Here is a 13544-nt window from a genome sequence, read left to right on the forward strand (position 1 = left end):
ATATCATCTTCTTTAAAATTATGATTCATTCACAGAAAAGGATTTAATATTCTTGATAATACAGGAAAATAGACATCACTTTTCCCCTCACAGTTGGACTTTCCTGCTACATCATCTATTTTTCAATTCTATCAGAATACTTCTATTTTTTCTATGATATAATTAAACCTATTGTACTACATTTGTCTCGTGTATTTTTGGTGTGCTCTAAAGAAGACAGTTTTTGTTTTTTGTGTGTGTGCTATTCCACACGTCTATAGAACATTAAAGATGTCTAAGAAACCAAGTCCTCAAAAAGTAGTTTTATCGCTAATAATAATAAACCTTTAAATGTTTCTTAAAATAATCACTAAGAACATCTTTAACTCTGAGGAATCTTGAAGAGCTAAAAAGCCAGCGCTAAAATAAAAAGATAGCCTGATGAATAGAGTGGGGAATGCCCTAGCTTCTAATATTTTTGTAGAAATAATTATTTCATAAGCCCAGGAATTATTCTTAGCCTTGAATAAATTTCAGTTACATCCCTAAAACTCAAAAGAATATGACACAGTCACTATCGTATAAGGACACTCATTCTAGGAGGTACATGGACAGAAGTAACTTAATATAATAGAAGGTATGCTTTAGAAGAGCAAAAATTTTTACCTGCATGCTATCACCCAGTACGTAGAACAGGCCCTCAACAAATGGAGGCTGCTAGAACCTAGCAAGCCCTCAACAAATGTAGGCTGAACAAATGACTAAGCCTACGTGATAATTTTGTATTATCATACAAAAAGGCCATACAGCTATAAAGAAATCTATAAACTTAGATTCTAGAATCCTGCAAACCAGCATTCAAATTCTTAATAGGAAACAGAATCTCTCTAAATCTTGGTTTTCTTATCTATAAAATTATATCTCTGGTATGAGGAATTTTGAGGGCGGGGGTTGTGGGGGAAAGGAGGGAAAAATGAAAAAGATGGGACTGGGGAGGGAGACAAACCATATGAGATTCTTAATCTCAGGAAACAAACTGAGGGTTGTTTGGGGGTGGGGGAGGAATTGGGTGTGGCTGGGTTATAGACACTGGGGAAGGTATGTGCTATGGTGAGTGTTGTGAATTGTATAAGACTGATGAATCACAGACCTGTACCCCTGAAACAACTAATACATTATAGGTTAATTAAAAAAAATAGGGGTGATAATAACAGTCTCACAAAACAACCATGAAGACTAAATGACATAATGCATGAATAGTTCTTAGCTGTCAAATAGTCAGCACTCAGTAAATGGAAGCCACTACTATTATCATCCATAATAATGTATTAAAAGAACATTGACATTTATACAGAAACTAGCTACTGAATAATGAGAAGGAAGCCACAAGCCTGTTCTTTGGGATACCAGCATGCATTTCAGTGACTATCAAGCATTGTCAAGCACTGCAGACATAGTGAACTTCTTAAATGCATGCATGCAGTTGCCTCACTGAAGTTAACAGTTGAGACTAAGCTTCTCAACAGGAATTAAAATGGGTTATTTGGTTTTTCCCCCAATGGCCAGCTAATGTGCAGAAGTACAAAGACACTCTACTGCTTTTCAACCTCTACTAAGGCTAACTGCTTTTGTTCTGCTCAATAACCAAAGGCCTTATAATAACAATGACAAAAAATAAATAAGAATATTCAATACTGCCTATAGGCTGGCTCTAGGCTATGTACCTTATCATCTCATTTAGTCTTTACCTTTGAAAAGAGGGTGCACTGGGAAGGAATAATTTGCCCAAAGTCACACATCTACTAACTTGTCAAGATGCAACTTCAACACATGCTCCTACCACTCTTGACTACCCCTCATATCAAAGCAGTCACAAATATAGGCTATTGGAAATAAGGGAAATGGATTTACCAATAGTCCCATGTTCTAGTGCTTCAGATCATGACAAATACCATTACATAAACTAAAAAACAAATGACTTGCTAAAGAGGCTAATAAACAGATACCTTGTTTGTCTTAGTCAGGAGCTCATAAATTCATGCAGAAGTAGTTTTGACTAATAAATAACTATAATTTCTAATAACCAAAATTCCACAATTTTTTAGTAATTATTTTGGTTTGAGAACAGTATAGAAGTATAAAAGTCACCAAAAAAACAACATAAAGGAGGCATTCAGGCCATTAAAGTCTGTTTTAAAAGAATATTTAATGCTTAAGATATCAAGAAAAATGTAAGGAAAATGGATACAGGGAGAGAGATAAATGGATTTGTTTCAAGTATATTAAAAAAAAAATTATCCTTATATACTAGAAAAAAAGGCAGGAAGAAATAGTCCGAATGGGTACAGAAGTTATCTCTCACCTGTAAAATATTCATATATTTTGTTTAATTCTTTATCTTCTCTATTTTTTTTAACAATAAACAAAATATTTTTGTAATTTTGAAGTCATTAAATTCAGACTGTGTGGCACTGGAGAACATTAAATTTTGAGAGTTCAGGATTCAAGACTTAAAGACTACAGTTGCTAATAAGGGATCAATCTAACATATGATTTTCTAAATTCTTAAATGTAAATTAATTCTTAAATGTAAAAAAAAAATTAATTCTTAAAATATATAAATTTAAATAGCTCCAAATTGCAGGATGCAACATTCTCTTCATGGTAAATTGTAAGATCACATTTAGAATCCCTAAAATACGTATTTTCCTTCCCCTGCTCTCGAAGAAATATAAAACACATTTTAAATTGTAATATAAGGGTCTGGAACTTCTGGCAGGAAGTCATCCATTAAAGTCCAACATGACAAAGTAGGGAATGCTATAAAACAAGGACTTTTGTAAACTTTCCTAAATAGAAAGTGATCACTTTTTCAAGGACATTTTCAAATGAATCCTTCAAGGTGACAATCTTTATCTTTAGCGCACACTGCCCAGTGAACAAGACAAAATACTTCAATACAGAAAGATCTATGTCTATTTTGAACTTCTGATATTTGTTTATTGTTGGTCCTACATTTTTGATGTGATCTCTAAAAAGTGAAGAATCAAAGCTCTTTCTACAGTCAGAGATGCCTCTGACTTTGAGTCAAAACACAAAGCTCTTTTTCAGAGGCAAGATGGTGAAAATGTCATGGTTTCAAAATGATGAAGTTTTAAAATAAAACATAACACCACTGGGCCTCAGTCATTGGCATGCAACCAAATTTAATCCCAAGGAAACTAAACCAGTAAGTTACATTAAAGAGGGGAAACTTTTAAAAAGATTCCTGATGATGTAGAGAACATAATGAACAATTTTAAAAATCAAAAATAGCCACAAAGTTCATGTGATCCAAATCCACCTTGAGCTTTTCTCACACTTGAGTGAATGATTATACTCAAATCTTAATTGTGATTCTGTTGTGTGAGTCAAGTTGAAAGTAGTTCTAATAAAAAGGAACCATGATAACCATGCTTACATTTAATAAAAGATCTTCAGCTGAGCAAACAAAATGTTAAAAATTCTTTTTAGATTCATAACTGGTTTACATGGATTTAGCTAAATGCTTATATAAAAAAGGAATTAAAAAAAAAAGCTCTAAATAGGAGTCTTAGTTAACACATATGTCAATACCTCTCCCATTCCATCTCTGCCCGTGGAAATCCCTTTCTACTTTTAAGGCCCTTCCTAAATGCTCTGCTTTAGGAAGCATTTCTTGACCCTAACAAGCAAACACCATTTTCTACATTTCTATTTTGAACTTCTATAGCTACTTATATTTTATCTTTTTTATGGTACATGTTTTCCATCAAAACTCAGGTAGGTAAAATATTTGGCACAGTATGGAGTAGACACAGACAACATGTAAGCTCTTATCTCTCCCCATCTAGATTTTCTTTAAATCTCTAGCACCCTCAACTAAACTAAAACATGATGGAGGCCTGGGACCAAACTGCATCTACCTTTTTATCTCCTACAGAATCTAGATCAATGCCTTGAACATATTAATTTCTCAATTAAAGTTCTTACACTGCAATTTTATATTACTAGTAGCAGTGGAAACAGACTGAGAAAACATCCCAGTTTTCTTTCATTATACATAATTTTAAGACTTCTTGATAGGTTATCTATAGACAACTGTGAAAGACGATCTAAATCAAACACTTACTTTTTTTTAATTTTTTTTTTTAAGATTTTATTTATTTATTTGACAGACATAGATCACAAGTAGGCAGAGAGGCAGGCAGAGAGAGAGGAGGAAGCAGGCTCCCCGCGGAGCAGAGAGCCCGATGCGGGGCTTGATCCCAGGACCCTGGGATCATGACCTGAGCCAAAGGCAGAGGCTTTAACCCACTGAGCCACCCAGGCGCCCCCAAACACTTACTTTTTTGTGAACTCTTCTCAAATCCTGTCAAGTAATAAAGAAAATGCTAAGGTGTCAACATCTTAAATCTTATTAGAAAAGTCAACAGTTGTCAACCTTACCCCTTTCTCAACCCCAAACCCATTCCTTTAGCACCAATACTCTCAAGAGTTTGTTTTTACTTCTTTTGGCTATTTCCATGTGGGTATGTCATTGTATCTTGATCAATTTTATATATTACTTATTATTTCCTGCTATGATACAAGACAATATAAGTTATATGATGGACTGCCACTTCCTCTTGCCCTCCACCCATCCATCCAATCATTATTCTTAGTTATTCTGTTATATTGTCTTAGTTCAATAACTTTAAATGACTTTAAATTCAATATCTTGTTCAAATATAAATAGATTCTATATTTGCAAATTAATACATAGTAGTATAGAAAAGCAGATTTTGATACTACATTGACCTGGATTTGAATTCCTTTTTTATGTAACCCTGAGCCATTAAATAATGAGCCTTATTTTTCTCATTTATAAAATGGAAAGGAGGACATTTTTGAGAAGCTCTATTAAAAATTATGGACAATTGTTTACATGCATGTAAATATGGCTCATAGTGTTAGATCATCAAGTGATGATCTATTTTCTTTTTTCTTTTTTTTTGATGATCTATTTTCTATATCTCATCTGTCTAATTTTATAATGACATATTCTGTTCTCTGCAAATGAAGGCCAATTCCAAGTTTAGGGTCTGGATTAAATAAAAAAAATGCATTAAAAACTTCTAATTAGACTTGAAATAGTTATTTCATGTTGAAACAGAAATAAAGAGAAGTGTAACAAGTTAAATCTTACCTTTGCCATGCAACATACAAGATGGGGAACTCTGTAAAGTGGGCTAAAAGGGACAATGATATTTTCTCATAATGAATGAGCTTGATCTGAGCATCTGTCTACATTCTATTTATATTCTGCAAATAAAAATTGGTATTTCCTGTCCCAAGAGGTATTATTAATACAAATTATCAAATGCAACATTTTTACAGAACAGGAAATGGTGATATATCAAAACTTGATAATAAAATCTAAAATAAATCCTCACATGAATATTTTTGGACTTAATAGGCTGCAAAAAAACACCATTCTTGTAATTGAGAGTTTGTTTTCAATTCCTTGTAGTGAATTCAGTGTTTCTATGACAGTGTTAAGATGAAGCACAGTATTAAGAAGGGGGAGAGGTACGTTCTGTCTTCTTTACAAACTTTCCCTGCATCAGACAATGCTCAAGATACATATTTTAAGAAGGAAGAAAATAAATTCAGTTCTTCTGAAGGATCTGAAATTGGAAACCCTAGATTCACATGTGGGATATTGCACCAGTTCTAGAAAAACTTTCCATCTCTGTTTCTTAATTTCATTTATATTGTTTACCAATAATCTATCTAGCATGCTGTAAGCTAAAAAGGCTTCACAAGAGAGGATGCTTCATAAGTGCTATTGTAAAAAGATACACGAATCACTCTTTCATATTAGTGTTGTATAACTATAAATCTAGTGATATTGCAAGATCATTGTCTTACAAAAGAAAGCCCAGCATTGTATTAGAAGGAATAAACAGACAGATTCACTGACACCAGTCACTATAAAAGCTAGATATTTTTTCCAAAATGATTAACACTGAGCAATTCTAAGGACTCAATTCTGGACTGGTTCCTGACCAGAGAACCACATTTGGCTAATAGCAGATAGATGTTTTTCAGGTCTAAAATGGAAAGAAAAATTCTAATACTTGAGCCAGTAATGGCTGACTTTCAACAAAATTGTTTTCATGTTTCTCAGGATTGGCAAACAGTGTCTCCCAAATTATAGGGCATCCTTGCACTAGAAGTTCCAAAGAGGGCTTAGAAATCAGAGCTGCAAAGCTCCAAAGGGCAGGAAGGATCTGGGAGTCCTATAGGGAGGGCTCCGTGGCGGGGGGGAGGGGGCAAAAGGGGGGGGTCTTCCAATCTCCTATCCGCTGAGTTCTGTTGCTATGATGAAATGTGTTCTTATAGAAGAAGGGAAGGAAAAATCCTAAGGATTTTAGGAGGGGTTGCAGAATAGAAACCATGAGACCTTCAGCATTACTATAATGTTGCTTATTTTCTTAACTTGCATGATAAATCTACAGAAGTACTTGAGATGAATGTGTGAGAGCATGGCCTTAAAAGACAAGTCTCATGAGAGCTAAGATTTTGTCCATTTTGTATATGACCCTCACCTCTAACTGAGGAAATTAAGCATAGTCGAAGTTTATTATTAACTTCCACAATTAAGGGCTTAGGTAGGGGTAAGGTCACTAGTTATATTTGTATGGTCTTGAGCTAAATTATAATTTAAATCTCTCCTTCTTAAATATAAGATTTTGAAGTAACCTTGGGCAGAAGATAGAGTTTTATGTTCCACAAAATACAATCCTTGTTCCAGAAATTAGTCATTTGGCTTTCCTTGTAGCTGACTTTTTTTCAACTTTTCTTCATTTTGTGTGTTCAAATGGTTTTGAAAAGATTCTTCAGAAAATTCTCTCTACATGCATGATATAAGTCAAAAGATGTGCATATGTCCCTCAGCAAAGAGAAAGGAAAATGTAAATATCTAAGGAAAGAATCTGGCACGTATTTTTAGAAAACACAATTTTGTTACTCAGCAAGTGAGAGCAAGGAACACAGATACCAAAGCCCAAAATAGCTTGTTTTCCTAAGCACCCCATATTTACTAAACTCACATCATACATTAAAAAAAAAAAAACACTTAAAGAGGAAGAGATTCAAATGAAGGATGATTAAGGTTATTTCCAAATCATACCATTGACTGTTCTGAAAGATACCGCATTCACCTTCAACGCAATGAGAAATGAAAGAGAAGGCCAAAGTAACTTACAGTTTTTCTACTACATAATTTCAAAGCCATGTGGAAGATCTTATCTTCCAGTCACATGAAAAATCCGCTTCACAGATAAAACAAACATGTAATTTTACCCAGCTTCAGATCTATTCAGGAAGAGTAGCCAGGTTCTTTAGGTTCAGTAAAGAAGCTTCAGCCACAATTCTCAATGTTTGTTTCCAGATAAAGTGATGAGAAAAACTTTAAAATTTCACACTCAACTAATTTTCATCTTCAAGGGGGGAAAAGGGCATAGCTGAAAAAAAAAAAAACCCACTCATAAGAAATTAAAGACATAGGTCTTAGGGAACACCAATTACTAATTTTATGCATTTGGGCAAGCAATTTCACTTCCTCAGCCACAGTAAAATAGGAATAATTCCACCCCATGGGCTGCTGGAAGAACTAAGTGAGATGTAGGAGAAATATTTGTGAAAGCCCTTTGGAAACAATGAAGCACCATTTAATGTGAGGTGGTTGTATTATGATCATTACTGTTGTAAAAAATAGCCATCCAATTGCTTTTTTCTTACTTTTTCCCTAAAGAATGAGTTAAATCTCTACTCTCATTTTGGCAGAACTAGAGGTAAGTCAACCGTCATTTGGTTTCTTAGGAAAAACACAAGTCTTTCTTGGCTTTAAAAAAAAAAAAAAAATCTCTCCTTACTTGCTCCTTGTCTTTGCCTGTCCCTTTCTTTTTTTTTTTTAATTAATTTATTTATTTTTATTTGCTTATTTACAGCATAACAGTGTTCATTGTTTTGGCATCACACCCAGTGCTCCATGCAGTACGTGCCCTCCCTATTACCCACCACCTGGTTCCTCAACCTCCCACCCCCCCCCCCTCCTGCCGCCCCTTCATAACCCTCTGGTTGTTTTTCAGAGTCCATAGTCTCTTATGGTTCATCTCCCCTTCCAGTTTCCCTCAACTCCCTCTCCTCTCCATCTCCCCATGTCCTCCATGTTATTTGTTATGCTCCACAAATAAGTGAGACCATATGATACTTGACTCTCTCTGCTTGACTTATTTCGCTCAGCATAATTTCTTCCAGTCCTGTCCATGTTGCTACAAAAGTTGGGTATTCGTCCTTTCTGATGGAGGCATAATACTCCATCATGTATATGGACCACATCTTCCTTATCCATTCATCCGTTGAAGGGCATCTTGGTTCTTTCCACAGTTTGGCGACCGTAGCAAAGAACTTCTCAAACTCAACACACACAAAACAGATAATCATATCAAAAAATGGGCAGAAGATATGAACAGACACTTCTCCAACGAAGACATACAAATGGCTATCATACACATGAAAAAATGTTCATCATCACTATCCATCAGGGAGATTCAAATTAAAACAACATTGAAATACCACCTAACACCAGTTAGAATGGCCAAAATTAGCAAGACAGGAAACAGCGTGTGCTGGAGAGGATGTGGAGAAAGGGGAACCCTCTTACACTGTTGGTGGGAATGCAAGTTAGTGCAGCCACTTTGGAGAACAGTGTGGAGATTCCTGAAGAAATTAAAAATAGAGCTTCCCTATGACCTTGCAATTGCACTGCTCGGTATTTACCCCAAAGATACAGATGTAATGAAAAGAAGGGCCATTTGTACCCCAATGTTTATTGCCGTCCCTTTCTGCATAGCTCCTAGTACTGCCATTTAAGGGGTGAAAGAGAACATGAAAGGCACTTGCTGAGTTCAATCTGTTTCCTAATTTGAGATCAGAGCTTGACATGAGGGCCAGAAAGTAATCGTTAAAACTCAGGGAAATGGGAACGTGTTCTATAATCAGAACCAGAATTGGAACCAGAAAAAGGGAGGATAAAAAAATAAATAAATAAAGGCCTAATGCAGAGTACAACAAAAAAGAAAGCTACAAAGTGGATCATCACTTTCCAATTGAATCTTACTGGTCCCTTCTTCAGTATGGTCTCCTTATGCTAAGGTGTGAACTATTACAGGACTTGTAATTTAAGTTTTCCAAGGCTTTGTTATACTAACTTGCTAGAAATATATTGCCACCACATCATTTAAAGAAGAAGGTAACATCAGCACCTTGAATAAGGGAATCAGACTAACTGATGTGGAATCTTGCTTCTGCCATTTACCGGCTGTACATCCTTGGGCAAGTTATTTAACCACCTCTGTGCCTTAGTTTCCCCAGTCAGAAAAATAAGGATAACTGCATGACAATATTAGGGAAATTAAATGAGATAAGGAATGATGCAAGCGGCTTAACAGTTCTTGAGATTGAGAATATGGTAGAGTTATTAATAAATTGTAGCTATAATTTTATTTCTACCAAACACTTAATAACTCCATATACAGACAGAACCACATTCTAGCTTTACTAGACACAACAAAATCCTAAAGTGTCTCTTGTGTGAAATCAACTTGTCCCAGCATTTATATAGTCCATTATATATATATATATGAAAAAAATAATCAGGCTTAAAGGGCTGCTCAGATTTTAAATTAAAAGATAAAAGGAACTGTGGCAGAAATTACTTGGGAAAACCAGTAAACATATCAGTAAAAATGCCATTTTACAAACTCTAAAAGAGAATAACGGACAAATTCTGGGACTGACATTATTCTTCTGGGACTATATGAAAGGCCTAACAGATAAAGGAAAAGCAATAGAAGAAGTATTTAAGATTGCAGAACGCTTCTAATTCTATTTTATGCAGCACAGTCATTAAACTGGGATAATGTGATCTATACCCACAAAGTTTTACAGTTTCAAATTCAAAAAATTACAATCAATACTTCAGTTTACTCTGCTCTTGATCCTTAAATTATAGTCCCAAGCTTGGTGCTATTTAATACTTCTATTATTTGTCTATAAAAGGGAATAGAAAATAATATTTGTTAGTTATGAGTGGCTAAAAGATAAGGTCAAATTGAAATCAACACACAAGAGAAATAATCTGAAACAATCAGAAGAAAAACAAAACTACACACATACAAGACAAAGGTAAACAGCTCCTGTGTTATATAGCATAATGAGAATATTCATTCTAGCCCAAGTTGAAAAACCGCTCTATGGTACAGTGACTGAGCAAGTAAGGGTTCTGTGACATATTCACTTTCAGGCTTCTGAGTTTTGTCTGTGATGATGAAGACAAAAGTAATCACTACTATTTATTACTGAGCACTTACTACGTGACAAGGATCATATTGAGCATTTTACATTGATGAATTTATTAACTTGTCCTAACAATGTTATATAGAGTTGCCAGCTAAAGTACATAAAAATACAGAGTACCCAGTTAAATTTGAATTTCAAATAAACAACTAGTAATTTTTTATTATAAGGTGCCCCATGTAGTATTGAGAAATACACCAAAAAGCATTTGTTGTTTATTTGAAATTTAACTGTGAACTCTGTATTTCAGCTGGCAACTCTAACACTATGAAATAGGTATTAATATCCTCATTTTGCTGGTCAGAAAACTGAGATTCACAGAAATTAAGTCAGTTGCCCAAGTCTGCATAGCTATCAGTTAACATATCTGGTTTCAAAAATCTCTAACAAAGGCTACATTCATAACCAGTACAACGCATTCTCTGTTATTAGAATAATAACTCTCCTACATACGAATGGCCATCCCTCCATCCTCTTGTTGATATCCTAGTTGACTTCAAAGTTCAATTTGTAGACTTTACACCTTATGAATTCTTAAATTTTTCTCACTAAGAATATTTCCATAACTTTATATCTTTGTTCCAGCCCTTAAAACAGTTTGGCTTCTAATATAGCAGGTTACATACAGGTCTAGTGGACATTCTTATATATTCATTTCTCTTTTCTATCATCCCCTCTACTTTTGGGGCTGTGTCTTTCCCTTACAATATGTAGCCCAAGTGGTCCTATAACCCTACTATAACAGCTAAAGGGAGAAGTGTCCTTCTGTCCCATCCTTTCTTTCATCACCACCTCAGGCAAGGGAAAGGGTGGCCATAAGACTGGCTTTCCCGAGTCTTCAAAACTTGAGCCAAATAATGCAAAACTAAAACAAACGGTTTATTTATTCCAGATAATCAAATAATTCATTTATTGGTTTCTCTTCCTTTTCCAAGGCTGTTTCCATCCATTCCCATACATATCCTCCAGATTTAAATTCATTCTTTGCTTGGATTAAATAATTAGTTTCAGTTGTTTATAACCAAAGAACCCAGGCTGATTTCTCTCTGGACATGACTGTAAGCCTCCTAAGGTCCATGTGTAATAGAGTTCTACACCATTCCAGTCCCAACAAGTTATCTTCCAAATAAATATTTGTTTGTACATAGTAGGAACTCGGAAATTTTGGTAAACCCAAAGTGAAATAAATGATTTGAAATTGTTCAAGGCTGATAGCATAGAAGATCAACGAGACTCTCATTTTTTTCTTTTTGTACTCCACAACCAGTCTGAGTGAGCTTTTAGAGAGCACTTTAAGAACTGGGGTTATTAACTTTGTAAAAAGATGATGATCACATAATAGGCCTTAATATTACTAAAATGTTCATGATGCTTCTAAAATCTATGACTCACTACCAATAAGTTTGAGAGCTCTTGTATAATCTCCCAACAGAGAACTATGATGCATTAGTGTAAGTATATTAAAAATAAAAGGTTGTAACTGAAGTTACCTCCATCTTGCAGAATAGATTTAAATATATATATTTAAAAACAGGTTTTTAATTATAATTTAAAATAATTTTTAATTATAATTCATTGCTAAAGAACTGACTTTATTTATATTTTCTACCATTACCCAAATGCAAGTAGGTTTCAATATCTATGATAAAAGTATGGATAGGGGCGCCTGGGTGGCTCAGTGGGTTAAAGCCTCTGCCTTCAGCTCAGGTCATGATCCCAGGGTCCTGGGATCGAGCCCCACATCGGGCTCTCTGCTCGGTGGGGAGCCTGCTTCCTCCTCTCTTTCTGCCTGCCTCTCTGCCTACTTGTGATCTCTGTCTGTCAAATAAATAAATCAAACCTTTAAAAAAAAAAAAGTATGGATAAACGTAGTGATGTTTTTAAGGTGAGATCAGTCACTTGAGATCTGCCAAATTATCTCACACTGACATTATAGCATTAGAAAATACTTTAACATTTCTTCAAATTTTTATTATATTTATTTCAGCATAGGATGTCAACTAAACACTGACTGACTCTACCTGGGTGACACATAAACAAAATATGTAATTCTGGGCACTGTATATTCAAAGAGGCAGTAATTGAAATAAGATGGTTTCTAATAGCAGAGTGGGTAGGATGGTAAACAATCTGAATACCATATCATTGAAGGAAGCATTGAAGACACTTAAGGAAATGTTTCAGTTGGGAAATAGCTCAAGATGTGTTTTTAAAGGAACATCACTTGAAGGAACTAGATTTAGCCTGTGTAACTTCAGAATGCCAACCTGTATGCAGTGGGTGGAATAGATTTCGACAAACAGCAAATAATCATTTAGTAAACTTTCTCTGAATAAAGCATGGGGTTAGTGGAGATGGAGAATACAAAGAAAAATTGAATACAGTTCCTAACTTCCAGGAGAACTATGAAATATAAAAAAAAATATGGATTTTGATAAGGATTCTGAATTCTGTAGAAGTACTAGAAAGTAGGCATTCTGACCAATGAGATCTAGGAGGCTTTTGAGAGGATAGGGAACTGGGTTACATTTTGAGGAATGAGAAGGGCTAAGTAGAGATTTACTGGGGGAAGGGGCATTTCCAAAAGTGGGAAGAGCTTATTTGAGAAATAATGAAGGGCCATAGGTGGTTAAAGTAGAATAAGGGAGGCTGGGGTGTAAAGATAAGCCAGGAAAAAAAGGGAGAGGTTAAACTGTAGAGGGCTTGAGAAACTGTACTTATAAAGTTGCACTTTCTTCTGGATATCCATAAAGATTATTAAGTAGAGGAGGGATAATATTAATGATCTTTGAAGGAAAACTTTGGGATGGTTCAGAAAAATAATTAAAGAAAGCTGTTGAATGCAATTCCCCCACATCTAAATCCCTTCCACTGGGCTCTCCAGAATTCTCCTCCCATCATCAGTCTTTCTCAGACTTTTCTCATCATCTTGCTCTTATCAAAGCCTGACTCTTCCAGAAGTCACTGCTTCCCTGTGGCTCTTTCCGATGGTACTATTTTTCTCCTATAGTCCTAACACCAATGGACCTGGAGAGGAAGAGGTATCTTCCTTGAATATTAATGACACCTTCAGACCACCAATTTTCCCTATTCCCTAAACATCCCTAATATTGAATCTCAGGTTGTTGTATCACTTTCAA

At 35.0% G+C, this 13544-nt stretch overlaps 1 protein-coding gene across 3 annotated transcripts in view; it reads right to left on the minus strand.

Moving 5' to 3' along the window:
* Positions 1–13544, minus strand: part of ANO4 (anoctamin 4) — a 384614-nt gene that overhangs the window by 230767 nt on the left and 140303 nt on the right. The window lies entirely within an intron of this gene.

This window comes from Meles meles, chromosome 7, assembly GCF_922984935.1.
Source record: "Meles meles chromosome 7, mMelMel3.1 paternal haplotype, whole genome shotgun sequence".
Taxonomy (NCBI): domain Eukaryota; kingdom Metazoa; phylum Chordata; class Mammalia; order Carnivora; family Mustelidae; genus Meles; species Meles meles.